Raw genomic sequence first — 19,312 nt, 5'->3', positions numbered from 1 at the left:
GCTGTTGACAGGGGTCTGAAACCCTTTACAATGTCTGGATGCACAGTGGAGCTAATTAAAATAATAATTCTTATCGCTAAGTCGTCAGATAACATGGCACCTCCTCAAAGAGGGCTTCTCTGACCTCCTTAGTAAAACAATTTTCTATTTAGAGACTTTCTGTTCGATTACCCTGCGTATTTTCTTCTTTTACTTTTTTTTTAAAGTTTATGTTTATTGTTGAAAATATTACAATTGTCCCCTTTTTACCCCCACTAATCCCCTCCATCCAGCATCACCCCCCCGAGGCCTTCCCCAGACCTGTGTCTGTGTCCATGGGTTATGCTTATAAACATGTAAGTTCTTTGATTAATCTCTCCCCACCCACTCCCCCCTCCTCGCTTTCCCTCTGAGGTCCCTCAGTCTGTGCCATGCTTCTATGTCTCTGGATCAATTTTGTTCATCAGTTTATTTTGTTTATTATATTCCACATATTAGTGAGATCATGTGGTACTTGTCTCTCTCTGCCTGGCTTATTTCACTTAGCATAATACTCTGCAGGTCCCTCCATGCTGTGCCAAAGGGTAAGAGATTCTTCTTCTTTACAGCTGCGTAGTATCCATGGTGTGAATGTCCCTCAGCTTTTTATCCACTCATCTACTGGTGGGCACTTGGGCTGTTTCCAGATCTTGGCTGTTGTAAACTGTGCTGCTATGAACATCGGGGTGCATATATTCTTTCTGATTAGTGTTTCAGGATTCTTAGGATATAATCCTAGAGGTGGGATCACTGGGTCAAATGGCAGCTCAATTTTTAATTTTTTGAGGAACCTCCATACTGTTTTCCACAGTGGCCGCCCCAGTCTGCATTCCCACCAGCAGTGCACTAGGTTCCCCTTTCCCCACACCCTCACCAGCAAGTGTCGTTTGTTGATTTGTTGATGGAGCCATTCTGACAGGTGTGAAGTGATGCCTCATTGTGGTTTTAATTTGCATCCCTCTGATGATTAGTGATTTTGAGCATTTTCTCATGTGTCTCTTGTCCATCCATATGTCCTATTTCTAGAAGTGTCTGTGTAGGTCTTTTGCCCATTTTTTAATTGGATTGTTTGTCTTCCTTTTATTAAGTTGTATGAGTTCTTTAAATATTTTTGATATTAACCCTTTATCAGATGTGTCGTTGGCAAATATGTTCTCCCACACATTGGGCTCCCTTTTTGTTTTGTTGATGGTTTATTTTACCATGTGGAAGCTTTTTATTTTTATGTCATCCCATTTGTTTATTTTCTCCTTTGTTTCTCTTGCCCTAGGAGATGTATCCACAAACATATTGCTAAGAGAGATGTCTGAGATTTTGCTGCCTACATTTTCTTCTAGGATTTTTATGGTTTCTTGACTTACATTTAAGTCTTTTATCAATTTTAAGTTTACTCTTGTACATGGTGTAAGTTGGTGGTCTAGTTTTATTTTTTTGCATGTACTTGTCGAATTTTCCCAGCACCACTTATTGAAGAGACTGTCTTTACTCCATTGTATACTCTTACCTCCTTTGTCAAATATTAATTGACCATAATGGTGTGGGTCTATTTCTGGGTTCTCTGTTCTTTTCCACTGATGTATATGTCTGTTGTTGTGCCAGTACCAGGCTGTTCTGATTACAGTGGCTTTGTAGTATAACTTGATATCTGGTATTGTGATCCCTCCAACTTTGTTCTTCTTTCTCCAGATTGCCGTGGCTACTCTGGGTGTTTTGGGGTCTCATATAAATTTTTGAAATGCTTGTTCTAGATCTGCAAAATATGCTGTTGGTATTTTAATAGGGATTGCATTGAATTTATAGATTACTTTGGGTATCATGGACATTTTAATGATGTTAACTTTTCCAATCCATGTACATGGTATATTCTTCCACTTGTTTAAATCTTCCTCTATCTCTTTTCAGTGTCTTGTAGTTTTCAGAGTACAAGTCTTTTACATCCTTGGTTAAGTTTATTCCTAGGTATTTTATTTTTTTAGTTGCATGGTAAATGGGACTTTTTTTTTTAGTTTCTCTTTCTGAGAGCACATTGTTGGTTTATAAAAATTCCATTGATTTCTGGGTGTTAATTTTGTATCCTGCTACATTGCTGAATTCATTTAATAAATCTAGTAGTTTTTTGCTGGCGTCTTTAGGATTTTCTTTGTACAATATCATGCCACCTGCAAATAATGACAGTTTTGTTTCTTCCTATCCAATTTAGATGCCTTTTATGTTTTCTTCTTGACTGATCACTGTGGCTAGGACTTCCAGTACTATGTTGAATAAGAGTGGTGAAAGTGGACACCCCTGTCTTGTTCCTGTTCTTGGGGGAAATGGTTTTAATTTTTGTCCATTGAATATGATGTTGGCTGTAGGTTTGTCATATATGGCCTTTATTATGTTGAGGTATGATCCCTCTATTTCCACTTTGCTGTGAGTTTTTATCAAAAATGGGTGTTGGATTTTATTGAATACTTTTTCTACATCTATTGATATGATCATGTGATTTTTGTCTTTCAGTTTGTTTATGTGATGTATCACATTTATTGATTTGTGAATACTGTACCAGCCTTGCATCCCCGGGATAAATCCCACTTGGTCATGGTATATGATATTTTTAATATATTGCTGGATCCAATTTGCTAATATTTTGTTGAGGATATTAGAATTTATGTTCATCAGGGATATTGGTCTGTAATTCTCTTTCTTTGTAGTGTCTTTATTTGATTTTGGAATTAGGCTAATGCTAACCTCGTAAAAAGAATTTGGAAGTGTTCCGTCCTCTTGGATTTTTTGAAATAGTTTAAGGAGGGTAAGTGTTAATTCTTTGAATGTTTGGTAAAACTTCCCTGTGAAGCTGTCCGGACCAGGGCTTTTGTTTGCTGGGAGCCCTTTGATTACTGCCTCAACTTCATCAGCAGTTATCGGTATATTTAGGTTTTCTGGCTCTCCCTAACTGAGTTTTGGAAGGCTGTATTTTTCTAGGCATTTGTCCATTTCACCCAGGTTGTCCAGTTTGGTGGCATATAGATGCTCATAGTATTTTCTTACAATCCTTTGAATTTCTGTTGTGTCAGTTGTTATTTCTCTTTTGTTCCTGCTTTTTTTTTTTTATTTGGGTCCTCTCTCTTTGTTTCTTGATGAGCCTGGCTAAAGGTTGATCAATCTTGTTTATCTTTTCAAAGAACCAGTTCTTGGTTTCATTGATCTTTTATATTGTTTTTTTTAGTCTCTCTATTATTTATTTCTGCTCTGATCTTTATTATTTCCTTTCTTCTACCTACTCTGGGTTTTTCTCGTTCTCTTTCTAAATTTTTAAGTTGTAGGGTTAGAGAGTCTATTAGAAATTTTTCTTGTTTTTTGAGGTAGGCTTGTAGTGCTATGAACTTCCCTCTCAGGACTGTTTTCCCAGTGTCCCATAGATTTTGAGTTGTGTGTTCATTCTCATTTTTTCCAGGAAGTTTTTGATTTGTTTCTTGATCTCTTTGGTAATCCATTCATTGTTTAATAACATGCTTTTTAACCTCCATGTGCTTGAATGATTTTTAGTGTTTTTATTGTGGTTGATCTCTAATTTCATGCCATTGTTGTGTGAGAAGATGCTTGATATGATTTCAATCTTCTTGAACTTGTAGAGACTTGTTTTGTGTCCTAAACATGTGGTCTGTCTTTGAGACTGTCCCATGTGCACTTTCGAGGAATGTATATCCTGCAGCTTTGGGGTAGAATGTTCTGTAAATGTCAATTAAACCCATCTAATCTAGAGTGTCATTTAGGGTCACTGTTTCCTTGTTGATATTTTTTTTGGAAGACCTATCCAGTGAAGTCAGTGGGGTGTTAAAGTCCCCAGGTATGACTGTATTGTTGTCGATCTCTCCCTTAAAGTCCCCTAGAAGTTTTTTATAAATTTAGGTGCTCCTATGTTGGGTGCATATCTTTATCAGGGTTATATCCTCTTATTGGATTGATCCCTTTAGTATTATGTGGTGACCTTTCTTGTCTCTCATTATAGCCTTCATTTTAAAGTCCATTTTGCCTGATATGAGTATTGCTACCCCAGCTTTTCTTTTATTTCCATTTGCATGGAAAATTTTTTTTCCATCCTTTCACTCTCATCCTGTGTGAGTCTTTTGTTCTGAGGTGGGTCTCTTGTAGACAGCATATATTTGAGTCATGTTTTCTTATCCATTCAGCCACCCTATATCTTTTTATTGGGCATTTAATCCATTTACATTTAAGGTTATTATTGAAAGATTCTTATCTACTGCCATTTTATTTCTTTATGCTTGTGTTTCTCATTCTGTCTATTTCTATTTCTACTTCTAATTACAGCAGCCCCATTAACAGTTCCTGCAATGCTTGTTTGGTGGTGATAAACTTCTCTAGCCTTTTTTTAATCTGGGAAGCTCTTTATTTCACCATCTATCTTGATTGATAATCTTGCTGGATAGAGTAGTCTTGATTTCTGATTCTGATTTTGCATTACCTTGAACACTTCATGACATTCCTTTCTGGCTTGTAGAGTTTCTCATGAGAAGTTATCTGACAGCCTTATGGGAGCTCCTTTGTAGGTAACAGATTGTTTTTCTCTAGCTTCCTTTAAGATTCTCTCTTTGTTGTGAATTTTTGGCATTTTAATTATGATGTGCCTGGGTATGGCTCTCTTTGTATTCTTCTTGCTAGGGACTCTCTGTGCTTCCTGAACTTTTTCCTTGACCAGGTTAGGGAAGTTTTCTGCCATTATTTCATCAAACAGGTTCTCTACCCTTGCTTACTTTTGACCTCTTCTGGCATTCCTATAATGTGAATATTGTTATCTTTTATGCTGTCCCACAGCTCCCTTAGACTGTCCTTCTGTTTTTTAATTGTTTTTTCTTTTTGGGTCTCTGACTAATTTTTTTTCTACCCTGTCTTCTAATTCACTGATCCAATTCTCAGCTTCCTCTAATCTGCTGTTTATTCCTTCTAATGCATTCTTTATTTCTTTTGTCATTTTTTGTTTCCTTCATAGTTTCCATATATTTTCTCATGCTGTTGATCATCCTTACAATCAGTATTCTGAATTCTATATCTGAGAGATTGCTTATCTCCATTTCATTTAGATCTTTTTCTGGAGATTTCTCTTGTTCTTTCATTTGGGGCCTGTTTCTTGGTCTCTCTATTTTGGCTACCTTTTTGGGTTTGTTTCTAAGTATCAGGTGGATCTGCTAGTCTTTTTGGAGGGTCTCTGGTACAGGGCAATGTCAGACACAGTTTGTGACTGGCCCTGAGTACCCTCTTTGGTGCTATCAACAACCCTGGGCTTGAGGTCTCTTCTGCTGGGACTGGCTGCATTTGGACAGAACCAAGATGCACACCAAAGTCTGCATTTCCAAGGCTGGAGTCCCAAAGCAGATCTGGCAAAGACTCAAAGCACCCTGAGGTCTCCCTCTGCCTGTGGGTTGATTAATCTGATTCTCTTAATGAGCCTCAGGCTGTAGAAGCTCCACAGGGTGGGGCAGCTTATTGTTCTCAGTCTCTTAACAAGCCTAGGCTGAAGAAACTCTTTGGGGCAGGGTGAGAGGCTTTCCAGCAGGGTGTGGCAATTGCTTCCCCCTTCAGGCAAAAGCAGAAAATTTTCTTCCAGAGAATGAAGTCCCCCACAGTCTGGGGGAATTACTCAGCACAGGAATCCAGACAGGCCCTGACCTCACTCTCCAGAACACACAACCCCAGACTCTCCCCACACAGCTCCAGTCCACTCCACTACCCCTCTGCTGGAGCCCAAGGTGAGTGGCTACACGCGAAACTTTGTGGGTTGGCCCTTTAAGAGGGTGCCTGCCTTTCCAGCTGTCTCTCCCTGGCAGACAGAAACCCTGCTGCTTTCACAGCCAGATGTTACGTGGGCACCTTTCTCAGTTCTTGTGCTCTTGTCTGGGAAGCCCAGCCTGGGGTTTAGACCCCAGAGTCCTCAATGGGAGCCCCCCACAGCTGAGATCTCCCTCAGACCTTCAGCTGCTGCCTTTGTGACCCCACCCAGCCCTCTAGTGTCTCCACACTTCCTACCCGTCTCTATGTGGTCTTCAGTTTTCCTCCTTGGTTATGAGGGTGCTCTCCAGCTTGTCTTCAGTTGGTTTTCAGGATGGTTTTTCTGTGTTTTTGTTGTAAATCCTGATTGGTCCTGGGAGAGTGTCACTGTAGTTTCCACTTAGTCTGTTGCCATCTTGGATCGCCCTGCGTATATTCTTAACACTATTCCATATCTGGGATTATTTATCTATTTGTTCATTTTCTGCTTTCCCCAACTAGAATGTGCACTGCATGAGCTCAGAGAAGTGGCCTGTTCTGTTACTGTTACCACTTCATCCTACAGGTGGGAATATCATAGGTTCTTGATGCATTTTTGCTCCATTTTGAACTGATGGACATAGAGAGGACTGAGGTTGAATTAGGGGTCCTGTGTAAGTCCCAGTTGAGTGTGTTTTGGTGAGAGTTAAGTCAGTCTATTTGAGATACATTCTCAGTCTTCAGGTATATTTCACTACCTTCTCCTCTTCTTCAAATGGCAAGTTGATGTACAGAGAAAGGATCCTAGGAGGCCTCACAGAGGCAGGGTGAGGAAACCATGGTGTCACACCTGCATGCCATGTGTTGTTCCAGGTTCTTCTCTTCTGACCCCATACCTACTCCCCCAGTCTCTCCAAAACACACTGTGGGAAGCATGACCACTGACAGGTTGGCACTTAATAGCTTTATCCACCAAAAATAAAAAGAAAGCTCTACTCACACTAGTTCTCAAGTACATAGAGAAAGACTGGGATTAGCTTGGCTTATGTCTCATTCCAACTTTTGATCCAATGCACTGTGATAATTGAAGGGAGCATCGTGAGTAGTGTGACTGCACCTGTTTTTCCTAGAATGATGCTATGTACATTTTTCATCCTGGTTTAATATTAATAGCACCCTTTCTCAATCCCCAGACGGCTCTAGTTTGGATAACATATGATGTGGTTGCTCTAGTCATTGTAAACAAAACAGCTTCCCCTGGGGTCACCCTGTGCTTGGAGATCAATCCCAAGAAACATGCTTTTGGGGGGAAGAAGCAGAAGGTGGTTGAACATAACATGACCAAGGGAGAGGTGAGCCATTCAGGAGGCCAACTGCCTGCCTCTGCCTCTGTTCATCCTGGTCACCCTGTATGTCGCTCCCAGGCGCAGTGTCTAGAGTCAGAGGGCAGACCCTGGCCCAGGTCATGATTCTCCCACGGGTAGTGATCACTGGACACCCTCACTCTTCTCATGGCACCACAATGAGCTGTCAGATGGCCATTTATACACAGTATCTACCCAAGCCTGCCCCTACCTGTCTTCCTCACTTTAAGGTTGTCCTTCCCGTGGAGGAGCACGGACCTGCCCCTCCTGAGCAATGCCTGGTCAGGACTCCCCTACGCCTGCTCTCAGGCATGAGGATGGTCTTGAGATTCTTAGAGAAAAACTGAGAAGTGGTTTTAAGGTTACCACCTATACTTTCATCTAATCCCTTACCCCAAACGTGTGTGCCTAAAGGCAACTCAGAGTCCTGGGTGAATCCCCACCCAGACATAACAGAGAGACAGAAACATTAAGATAAGAAGCAGCTGTGGACACCACCTAGCCACACAGAAAAACCAGAAATCCCAAGACATTTGGCTTTCCTTAATTGAAATTAAAAAATTTCTTTCATCCTCACCTTTTATTTTACATGTTCTTATTTTTTACTTTTCCTCTCTCTCATTTCACTTTGTCCCCCGTTTTTACCTGTCTCTTTCCATCCCGCCTTCATTCCTCTCCCCCCTTATTCTTGTCCTTCTTCTCTCTTCCCGCGTTTCCTCTGCCCCTCTTTCCCTCGATCAATAGACGCTGCCTACTTCTCAAGTAGATTTTCCTCTGCACGTAACTGCTGCTTGTGGGAGACACACTCCTGGCTCCGAGGACACTGCTCGGCTTCACGAAGGATCATGGCATCAGCACTGGTTACGTTAAATACGAGTTTGTCTCAGAGGAACATCATCCCCCAGGCACCTTGGAAAGGAGTCTTGTGAATCATGCAGCGCTGCGTCCTTTCTATACAGCAGTGCCTGGAGTCCAGAACTAACTGCCAGTGCATCTTTAGGGGCAAACATTTCCTGCTGCCTGCTCCTTCTTATAGAGCCTTCTTCCTGAGCTGCATACCAGCTCTGACAGCTCTGACTGATATTCGGTGATGTGATTAGCCCATTGCCCAGATGAATATAAACTAGTTCAAGGCCAACACAGACCTAGAGTTGCCACTCTGTAATTTCAGAAAAATACAAGAAAGTAAGCAGAGAGGGAGCACAGAACACATAAACATCCATGGGAATCAGGAAAGAGATTAATTTAGAAACTTAAAAGATATAATCCCAGATTTTCTTGTTGAATTTTAAAAATAATTCATAATTTTTTTCTTTCATGTTACAATAAAATTCTACATTTAATACTTTGAATGTGGCTTGTGCTTTAGTCTTTGGCCATGGTAAAAGCCATATTATATTATGGTCTTCATTCTACAAACATCCTGAGCACTTCTAATGTGCTGGCCCTTGTAGCACACATAAGGTGTGTGATTGGAAGAGGCATGTTTTCTGTCATGCAAAGAACTTATATTCTGTTGATGGAAGATACAAACAAATGAACTGATGCAGACTTCAGATCATAGTGCTTCTGAAACAGAGAGAGGCCCAATGTGGCATTTCAGCCATGGTGTGGGGGGAAGCTGGAAAAATAGACAAGGACAGGTCATGAAGGGTCACTGTAAGGAGTATAGATAAAATTCTAACTGTAAATAATAGTTCACAATTATGGTTTCATCTTCAAGGCCAAAGCCACAAACCAGAAATACACTCTGCCTGACTAGACTTCAGGTACTGCTGGTTCTACACTCCCAGGGGTTCCCTAAGAACTCTCCCTGTGGGAATCACTAATACCACCTTTAACATAATGTGACAATAACCACCCACTTGAGAATACCTTTCAACAGATTAACTTCAAGTGCTCCTTAATCTTCAACTATCTGTTTCACAAAATCTCAGCTCCACTCTTGAATATTTATTTTCAACACTGGCTTGCTAGGGTTTGGTCATCTCCCCTGGACTTTCCGTTCCCTCTCTGTCTCTGTGATTGTGGGTAAAATCTGTCATGGGTTTTTCTCCATCCAGTGCTTGGGTCACAAAATATGAGTTAAAATATAAGCCATTTCAGTTATTTTTCTTTTCTAGTCTTTGCAGACCATTGGGAGCGTGTGATGTCCAGCATGTTGCTAGGGCCCTCTCAGAGGAACAAAGCTTTTGCAGCTCTTCAAACTACTGAAAAACAGCAACGATAGGAAGCATGAAAAGGTGGACTGAGAACTTTTCATGTCTCTTCCACCCACAGTGACCCCTTGACCAAATTCCGAATGTTATTTAAAGTTTGCATAATATTTCACAATTAAAGGTAAAACTTGACTTCCATTTTCCAGCAGACAGCATTGAATTTAGCATATCTTGGTGTTTTGCTTTCCTTATTTAGCTTGTACAATTTTCATATTTCCTATACATTTTAAAATATATATATCTTTATTGATTTCAGAGAGAGGAAAGGAGAGGGAGAGAGAGAGATCAAAACATCAATGATGAGAGAGTCACTGATCGGCTGCCTCCTACACGCCCCCAACCAGGAATCGAGCCCACAACTGGGCATGTTCCCTGACTGGGAACGGAACCCCAATCAACTGGATCCTAGGTCGACATTCAACTGCTGAGCCACGCCCGGCTGGGCATTCTATACATTGTTAAATTAAAGGAAACCTGCAGAATTTTCATCCCATGTATTCAACTATTTGTTGTGGAGGTGTGCCTCTTGGTAGGAATCTTTTCCTGTGAAGAGCTCCGCTCTGAGAAACTCTTTCGTGGAGGAGCACTTTTCAGCAAGGTCAGGAATCACTAGATGCAAACAGATCGTAGCTGAGTTCGGGCTTTTATGTGGCTGGGCTACTATGAGCCATGCATTGTCACTATTGCTCTATAGATTTTGCTGGAATGTTGTTGATGTTCATTGGTTTCTCAAAGCAAATGCAGGACCTCATGACACTTTTTCTCAAAAATAAAATTGTGCAACAGGGGATCACGAATATCCTTACACTGCCTTCTTTCTACTCCTGAGTTCCACCTCCTTGAACTGTGGGTAAAAAGTGGGATAAAAAAAAAAGGGCCCAGCCGGGAGTGGCTCAGCAGCTGAGCGTCGACCTGGGATCCAAGCGATCAGGGTTCGATTCCCGGTCAGGGCACATGCCCTGGTTGTGGGCTGCAGCTGATCAATGACTCTCTCATCATTGATGTTTCTATGTGTCTCTCTCCCTCTCCCTTCCTCTGTCTGAAATCAATAAAGATATATTTAAAAAAAAAAAAAAGAGGGAAAGGGGAAGAATCTAATGGGCAGGCAGGGAATGGGGAAGAGAAAAGATGTGAGAGGGGAAGTTGAAGGAAGAAGGACATAGGTAGGAGTTGGGAAAAAGTGAAAGGAAAGAGCTGTGGGAGTTAAGAGGTAAGGAAAAAAGAAATTGGGGATCTAAGAATTAATGGACAAAGATGATTCAATTTTTATTTCTGAAACTGATTCCACCCTTCTGTTTTTAGTTTTCTATGGCTGCTGTAACAAGTTACCGGAAACATAGTGGCTGAAACAACACAAATATATTGTCTTATAGAATTTGAGGTCAGAGGTCCATAATTGGCCTCACTGGACTAAAGTCAAGATGTCAGCAGGGCTGTGCTCCGTTCTGGAGGCTCTAAGGGAAGCTCTGTTGCCTGGCCTTTCAACCTTCTAGAGCTGCCCACAATCCTTGGCTCCTGGCCATTCTCACACTGAATGACTCTGACCTCACTCCCATCATCTCCATCTCTGACTGTCTCTTTTGGCTCCCTCTCCCACTTGTAAAGACATTTTTTATTACACTGGACTCATCCAGATAATCCAAGGTAATCTCCCTATCTCAAGGTCAGCTGATTTGCAACTTTAATTTCATCTTCCACCTTAATTCTTTCTTGCTAAGTAACCTAACATGCACAAATGTTGAGCATTAGTATGTGGATATCTTTGGGGGAGGGGCATTATTCTGTTTATAGCAATCCTGGTGTTATGACTGAGATTTGCCTGATCCCTGGACTTCTCAGGTCAACAACCCCACCACCAATCTATTTGTCATCACATCTTTTTCTAGGGAATGAAGCTTGATGGCTTTCTTGGAGAAGCCACACGTAACTACTCCACATTCATCTAGCATCTGAAACACGTTTTCCAAATCCTACCTCTACTCAAAACTTCCACCTGGTGTGATCAAGTTCTTCAAACAAGATGAGCCTTCAGTTAACAAACTTGAATCCAGGGGAGATCGGGATAAGGTGAAGGGTATGAAAATGCATACGGGCCTTCTGTTCTCCTGCTGACTGGCCACCATGTTTTGCGGAGAAGAAAGCCCTTGTATTCCATGTGAGCAATGCCAACTGAAGAGAGCTGGCCCATGAAGTTGAGGGGCCTAGGCTGGGGTTAGAACTTATGCTCTAAGACAAACCTTAGGAAAGTAAGTTACACCAGAGAAAGTGTGTGACGGCCTTGCAGTTTTTGTATTGTCGGCCTTGCTCGAAGGGTTCCCTCTTGCTCATAGGCAGTTTTTGTGACTGGTTAAATCGACTATTTAGTTACTCAAAATAGATAATTCACCTTTTTAATTGGGTTGAATTAACAAATCCACTATATTACAATTAATATTACAGCTTAAATAGAGGGAATAAACAAATCTCTGTGTATACAAGAAAACCTCAATTATATTTGTTTAAACATACTTGAATTATGGCTTAATTTGTCAAAATACAGCCAATGATGCACAAATGTTAAGTTATAACAACCATATTTGCAGTAATACGATATTGCAAAAATATTTTTAAGTGCCAAACAATACTTATTTACGCAGTAGGATTATTTCTAGCACTCAGTAGAAGATGAAAAACTAGAAATTGGCAAAGCTTATTTACTAAATGAAGACTTAATATGTAACTCAGTGACAGAAATAAGATCAACCCATGTTTCATATAAGAAGGTCCAAAGTTATGTTAGTAGATAAGATATTAATTAATTCTGTGGAGCCACTGAATACAACTGATAGAGTGAAATATCTGATTTTTAAAGATATGTGATGATCAACAGAAGAGAAAACAGGTGCATTGAAAAGGTGACAGACTAGAGATCCCTGAACCTTTAGCTCCCATTTCTGTGTGTGGAAGAGCACAACTAAGAGTGTGCTGGCGTGGCCTGATGCTGTTAAATTACATTTTTTGAATACAGACTGAAAAGCAGAACAATTTCTGCATAAAAATATGTTAGTGTTTCAGTTTAGAAGAGCAAATAGATTTAATAAATATAATTCAGTTTCCAAAGAAATAAAGTTCATGAGAAAAAATGAGATATGAAGTAATGATTAAGAAATTCTGATTATTATAGAAATAAACAAAATTATAAAAATAAGATAAATGTAACAGATAGATTATAATTAATAAATTTCATCAATTAAAATAAATTTTCTTCAAGTTTTATGGTAGAATTAATAGATTTCCTACAAAGAAAAAAAGAATCAAATAATCTCAGGTTACTCAGAGAATGTGCAGACTACTGAGAAAACAGGCGTGAACTGAAAATGTTATACCCAGACAAAATATCATCCATGTACTAGGGCAAAGAAATTTGGTATGTATGTATGTATATATGTCTATTTGTGTGTGTGTGTGCTTCAAGGATTCTCAAAATATATTACATAGTTTTCTTATCTGACAAAAAATATGAAGACATGGATATGTTCTTATCAATGGTAATATAATTAATCAATTATCAAACAAGGATGGCAAAAAGAGGTAACAGTGATATACAAAGAATCTAATAGGCATACACATACACTTATATACACATTTATAAATATATATATAGTATAAATAGACAATATGGCCGAAAATTTATACTGTAAAATTTAAGTAAAAGTAAATAAAACAAGAGACACAAAACAAAAGGGAAAATCTATAATAATAAAATAACCTATTATATAAAACATAATATAGCAGAACTAAAAGACTCCAAATAATTTCAGGTAAAAGCTAAACTGTTAGAATCAAAACTAGAGATTGAAATTATTTAAAATTGTGAAAGCTTTCATTTTTGTAATAGCAGGCAAAAGAAAGTAAGAATGTGAGAACAAAATATGTAATTAGAAGTGATTATTTATTTATTTATTTTTTATTATTTTTAATTGTATTCATTGGAGTGACATTGATTAATAAGACTATATAGATTTCAGGTGTACGATTCTATAATACACCATCTATATATTGTCTTGTGTGTTCACCACCCCAAGTCAAATCTCCTTCCATTACATTTATGCTCCCTTTACCATATTCTACCTCCCCCCACCCCCCATTCCCTCTGATAATTACCATATTGTTTTCTGTGTCTTGAGGGTTTTTTTTTAATCCTTTCATCATTTTCCCCCAGCCCCCCCCCCCACCACAACTGTCAGTCTGTTCTCTGTATCTATGAGTCTGTTTCTATTTTGTTTATTAGTTTATTTTCTTCATTAGATTCCACATATCAGTTAAATCATATAGTATTTGTCTCTCTCTGACCGGCTTATTTCACTTAGCGTAATACTCTCCAGGGCTGTTGCAAAGGGTATGGCAGAGTATGTTCCATTATGTAAATGTACCAAAGCCTTTTTACCCATTAATTTACTGATGGACACTTGGGCTGCTTTCACGTCTTGGCTACTGTAAATAATGCTGCAATGAACATAGGGCTGCATATATTCTTGCAAATTAGTGTTTCAGGTTTCTTCTGATAAATTGCCAGAATTGGAATTACTGTGTCATAAAGCAGTTCCATTTTTAATTTTTTGAGGAAACTCCATACTGTTTTTCATAGTGGTTCTTTATTTCCAAGGTGGAATATTATCAGACTCCATATCACTTTGTTTCTTTACTTTTCTGAAATAATGTCAGACTTAGTAGAGTTGCAGAGATCGTTTCCACATACTCTGCACAGGGTCTCCTAATGTCATCATCTCACGTGACCATGGTTCAGTTGTCAAAACTAAGAGATTATAATGAGAGTCATACTAACAACTAAGCTACACACTTTATTAAGATTTTCTCAGTTTTTCCACTAATGTTGTTTTTTTAACCCTCAATATGTTTTTATTAATTTTTTTTAGAGAGAGAGTAAGGGAGAAAGAGAGAGGGAAGCATGAATGTGAGAGAGAAACATCGATTGGCTGCCTCCTGTATACGCCCTGACCAGGGAATCAAACATGCAATGTAGGTATGTGCCCTGTCTGGGAACCGAACCCATGACCTTCTTGGTGTATGGGACCACATTCTAACCAACTGAGCCACCCCACCAGGGCTCCACAAATGTCTTTTTAATTCTAGGATCCAATCCTGCATTGCACATTGCATTTAGTTGTCTGATAATTCCTCAATTGTTCCTTGTATTGGTGACTTTGACACTTCTGAAATGTACTGGTGAGATATTTTATAAAATGTTCCATGAGTTGTGTTTGTATGATGCTTATCATTATGAGGCTGAGAGTATGCATTTTGGAGAAGACCATCTGAGAGGCGATGCCCTTTGATATCGTGTCATTATCAGGAGCATGGGACGCCAATGTGACAGATGATGTCAACCTTGACTGCTTACCCAAGTCCATCTTCCAGGTTTCTCTACTGTAACATCATTATGCTTTTCTTACCTTTCTCAGTTTGTCACTAAATCCAACCCAGGCCTAGGGGGGCAAGAATTAAACTTTGCCACCTGGAAGAAGTGCTGAAGAATTTTTTCCTTTTTACTTGCATGTAATATCATTTTCCAGTCCTTTATTTTTAGTCTGTGTGTGTCTCTCATTCTGAGGTGGGTCCCTTGTAGACAGCATAAGTATGGGTCCTGTTTCTTACCCATTCAGCGACCCTATGTCTTTTGATTGGAGCATCTAAGCCCTTTAGATTTAAAGTGATTAGTGACAGGTGCACATTTATTGCCATTTTAATCTTTTAACTATGTTCCTCTGTTTCCCCTCCTCCTCCTTCAAGAAGGTCCTTTAACATTTCCTGTAACACTGGTTTGGTGGGAACAGACTCCTCTGGTTTTTTTCTTACTTGATCTCTCTTTATCTGACCTTTAATCTTAAATGACAACTTTGCTGGGTAGAGTCATCTTGGTTTCAAGTCCTTGCTTTTCATCACTTTGAATATTTCTTCCCACTCCCTTCTGGCCTGCAAAGTTTCTGTTGAGAAATCAGCTGACAGTCTTATGGGAGCTCCCTTGTAGGTAACTAATTGTTTTTCTCTTGCTGCTTTTAAGATTCTCTCTTTGTCTATATCCTTTGGCATTTTAATTATGATGTGTCTTGCTGTGGGCCTCTTTGGGTTCCTCTTGTTTGGGACTCTGCACTTCCTGGACTTGTGTTTCTTCTTCCTTCACCAGGTTAGGAAAATTTTAAGCCATTATTTCTTCAAATAGCTTCTTAATTTCTTGCTCTCTGTCAGTCTCTCTCCTCCTTCTGGTACTCCTATGATGCTGATGTAGTTATGCTTCTTGTTTCCCCAAAGGTCCCTTAAGCGATCCTCATTTAAATATATATATTTATCTTTTTTTGCTGCTTTGCTTGGGTGTTTTCTGCTACCTTGTCTTCCAGATCGCTCATTTGATCCTTTGTTTCATCCAATCTACTCTTAATTCCTTCCTTACTATTCTTCATTTCAGATACTATTTTTTGTTTTTGTTTTTTTTCCACTTCTGGCCGGTTCTTTTATATGGTTTCTATGCCCTTTTTCATGATGTAGTTCTAAGTTTCTTGTAGTTCTCACTAAGTTTCTTTAGCATCCTTATAATCTTTTTTTTTTTTTTTTGAAGTCTATATGTGATAACTTCCTTGATGACAATTCATTTAATTCTTTTTCTGGAGATTTCTATTGTTCTTTAATTTATTTCATTGTCTCCCTATTTTGCCCGCCTCTTTGTTTTTGTTTCTATGTGTTAAGTAGATATGCTATGATTCCCAGTCTTGGTAGGTTGGCCTTATGCAGTAGGTGTCCTTTGGGACCTTGTTGCTCTGTCTCCTTGGTCACCTGAGCTTGGTGCTTCAGTAATGTCACTTATGTGGGTTATGTGTCTCTCCTGTGGTAACTGAGATTTGATTGCTATTGGCTCAATTGTGCATGGGGTCAATCCTCAGGCTGACTGTGAGGATCAACTCTAACCTTAGTGTATAAGCTGCCGTGCTTTTACTTACTGCACAGAGCAGAATTTGCCTCTGCAGGGTCTGGTGCCTGCCAGGATCTCCCTGTGGAGATGCTGCTTGTGAAGTTAATTAGATCCTGCTCTGTTGTTGTCTGAAGCTGACCTCTGGGTGTGTTGGTTCTGGGGCCTCTTGGGAGGGACTCTGGTGCAGGCCAATGTCTGATGCTATCTGTGACTGGAGCTACAAAGCAACAGTTTGTGGCTGCCTCTACTGTGCCTTAGTGTGTATGTGAAGGACCAAGCTGCACACCATTGTTGGCTTTTACCGGAACCGGGCCTGGGAGCAGGTCAGCAACAGTTTTAAGGCACTCTGATTCTCCTCTGCCTGCCACCACCTGTTAGGCTCAGTCAGCGAAAGAGCCTCTGGCTAACATGGTTGAAGGGTTTCCAGAGTCTTTCCAAGCCTGAAAGATTCTGGGAATAGAAGGGAGCACAATGTCCATAAGAAGTACCATCAGTTCAGATACCCAGCTAAGGCAGCACTTAGACACCTGTATAGTAATTCATCTCTCTCATGCAGTGTATGCAAATCCAGAAAACTGCTTAGCAAAGGGCAGAAACTATGAGTTTGGGCACTGGCATCAGCATGGTGCAACTATCCCAGAAATTCACGGGAGAACATGGTACATCCCAGCTTCCCCCTCAGGCACACTGCATAGACTCACAGAGTGCTCCCAATTAAGCCAAGTAACTCTCAGATGGAAAGAAATACACTCAGAAATATAATCACCATGATAGACAGAGACCACATTCAACCAATGGAAAACCTTGCATGCAGTAGAGAAAATAAAAAGGGATATTTGGGTTATTTCTATGTCTTGTGCAGTAAGGAATCAAAACGTTGGTGGGAAGATAGTAATATAGATATGATTAATGCTAGCACGATTCTGTTTGACAAATATAACTTTAAGTGCATGTGTTTATGCCTTAGGGTAAACACTTGAAGAACTTACACATCGTTAGAGGAACAAAACAATGAAAAAAAATCTTGAATCCTTGAAATGTGATAAAGATATATATAAAGACCAAAAATTGGGGGAAAGAGGTAATTAGGGCTCAAGATAAATATAAAGCACTAAATAGGATGGAGAACATCCAAATATATTAATAACTATTAACAAGTAAATAAATTTCATATATTAAAAGCAGGTTTTTATTTTTTTTTATTTTATTAATTAATTTATTTATTTTAAAAAATATATCTTTATTGATTTCAGAGAGAGGAAAGGAAAGGGAGAGAGAGAGATAGAAACATCAATGATGAGAGAGTCATTGATCGAGCCCACAACCAGGGCATGTGCCCTGACCGGGAATAGAACCTTGATCGCCTGGATCCTAGGTCGATGCTCAACCGCTGAGCCACACCCGGCAGGGCTAAAAGCAGGTTTTTAAATTGCAAACAAAACAAAGCAAGCAGGATCACATAGAATTCAAGATGAAAAACTTTAAAAGAAAAAACAAACTTTTTCATTTTGATGAGAAGAATAATCCACCATGAAAATATTATGGTCATTAATATTTATGTACCCAGCACTATAGCGTCAAATACATACAGGAAAAATGATTAGCCATGGAGGAAAAAGTTACACACCTAGTGAAAGAGTTCATCACATCTCTCAGAAGTGACAAAACAGGTAAGTAGACCAAAATAAGTGTAGGCATATTGAATAATAAAATGTTGGAACAAATTAAATTTGAATTCTGTAAAAATTGCACATTATTTTGTGAATTTGTATGATGAAATAAATTTGTTTGAGCAAATAAATATGTATTACTTTGAATTTCAAAGACTGTACTTTTAAAAAACATATATAAAACATGCACAAATATTGATTATGCATTGGGACCCAAAGGGAATTTTGACAAACTACAAAAATTTATTTCATGTAATCTATATCCATTCAACAAAACATAATACAATTAAGAATCAATAATAAAATAGGAGCAAATACTCACTGAAAAGTAAAGTATATACATACATAACACACAATTATAGAGAGAATTGAGTTAGAGAAAACATAAACATATGGAAATTGTCATTCAAAACTCATAACAAAGATACACCTAGATAGTAAAAGACCCCTGTAAACAATGAATATTTTATGGCCTTAAAATATAGAAAAATAAGAAATTTTGGAAATAAATAAACTGAGTTTTCTATTTAAAAAACCAGAATAGAAAAAACCAATGATTTTTGAAAAGCAGAAATATAAATTATTAATTATATTTAGCCAAAGATGACATAAAAAGGTAAAACATGGAGTTAACACACAAAAAACCCAAAGAAGTCAATTATTTATATTAACATTTATAATATTAGTAAATAATATTTACAAAATTTACATCAGTGTGTTCGAATTGGGAAAATCAATGTGGGATTATTTGTTAGTGTCCTGACATTCAGGAGGTGACTGTGTTACATAATCTTTGGCAGAAGGTGGCTGCTTTATAGCAAGAAATCACAGCTGTTTGATGAATCTTACCTTCAGAGAAGATCGAGAAAGTGAGGCACTCCATTCACCTGCTGAAAGTTCCAAATATTCAGACATAGGCAAGATTAGCTGGGGAGCACTGGGCCAGGTGATGAATTGCATTTCATATATCCCAAAACAGTTTGTGACCATTTATACTTGAAAGGTCCTCGTCAGGTCAAGGGAGCTCTGCCAGGAAACAGACTAAAACAGTGACCTTGAGTTTCAGCTGGCTGATGAGGACCACAGAGAATTCACAAAGTCCAGCTGCCCACTGGAAGATACATGATTTCCTTCAGCAGACAGTGAAAGAGGAAGTAGACTGGCTTGAATAAACACCAAAGTGTTTTGGGCTTATTGATTTTAATAAACAAAATCCTGCCCTGCCCGGCGAGGCTTAGTGGTTGAGCATCGACCTAGGATTGAGGCGATCGGGGGTTCGATTCCCGGTCAGGGCACATGCAGGAGGCAGCCGATCAATGACTCTCTCATCAT

Source organism: Miniopterus schreibersii, assembly GCF_964146895.1.
Source record: "Miniopterus schreibersii genome assembly, chromosome: 14".
In the NCBI taxonomy this organism is placed as follows: domain Eukaryota; kingdom Metazoa; phylum Chordata; class Mammalia; order Chiroptera; family Miniopteridae; genus Miniopterus; species Miniopterus schreibersii.
This window is presented reverse-complemented; position numbering follows the sequence as displayed.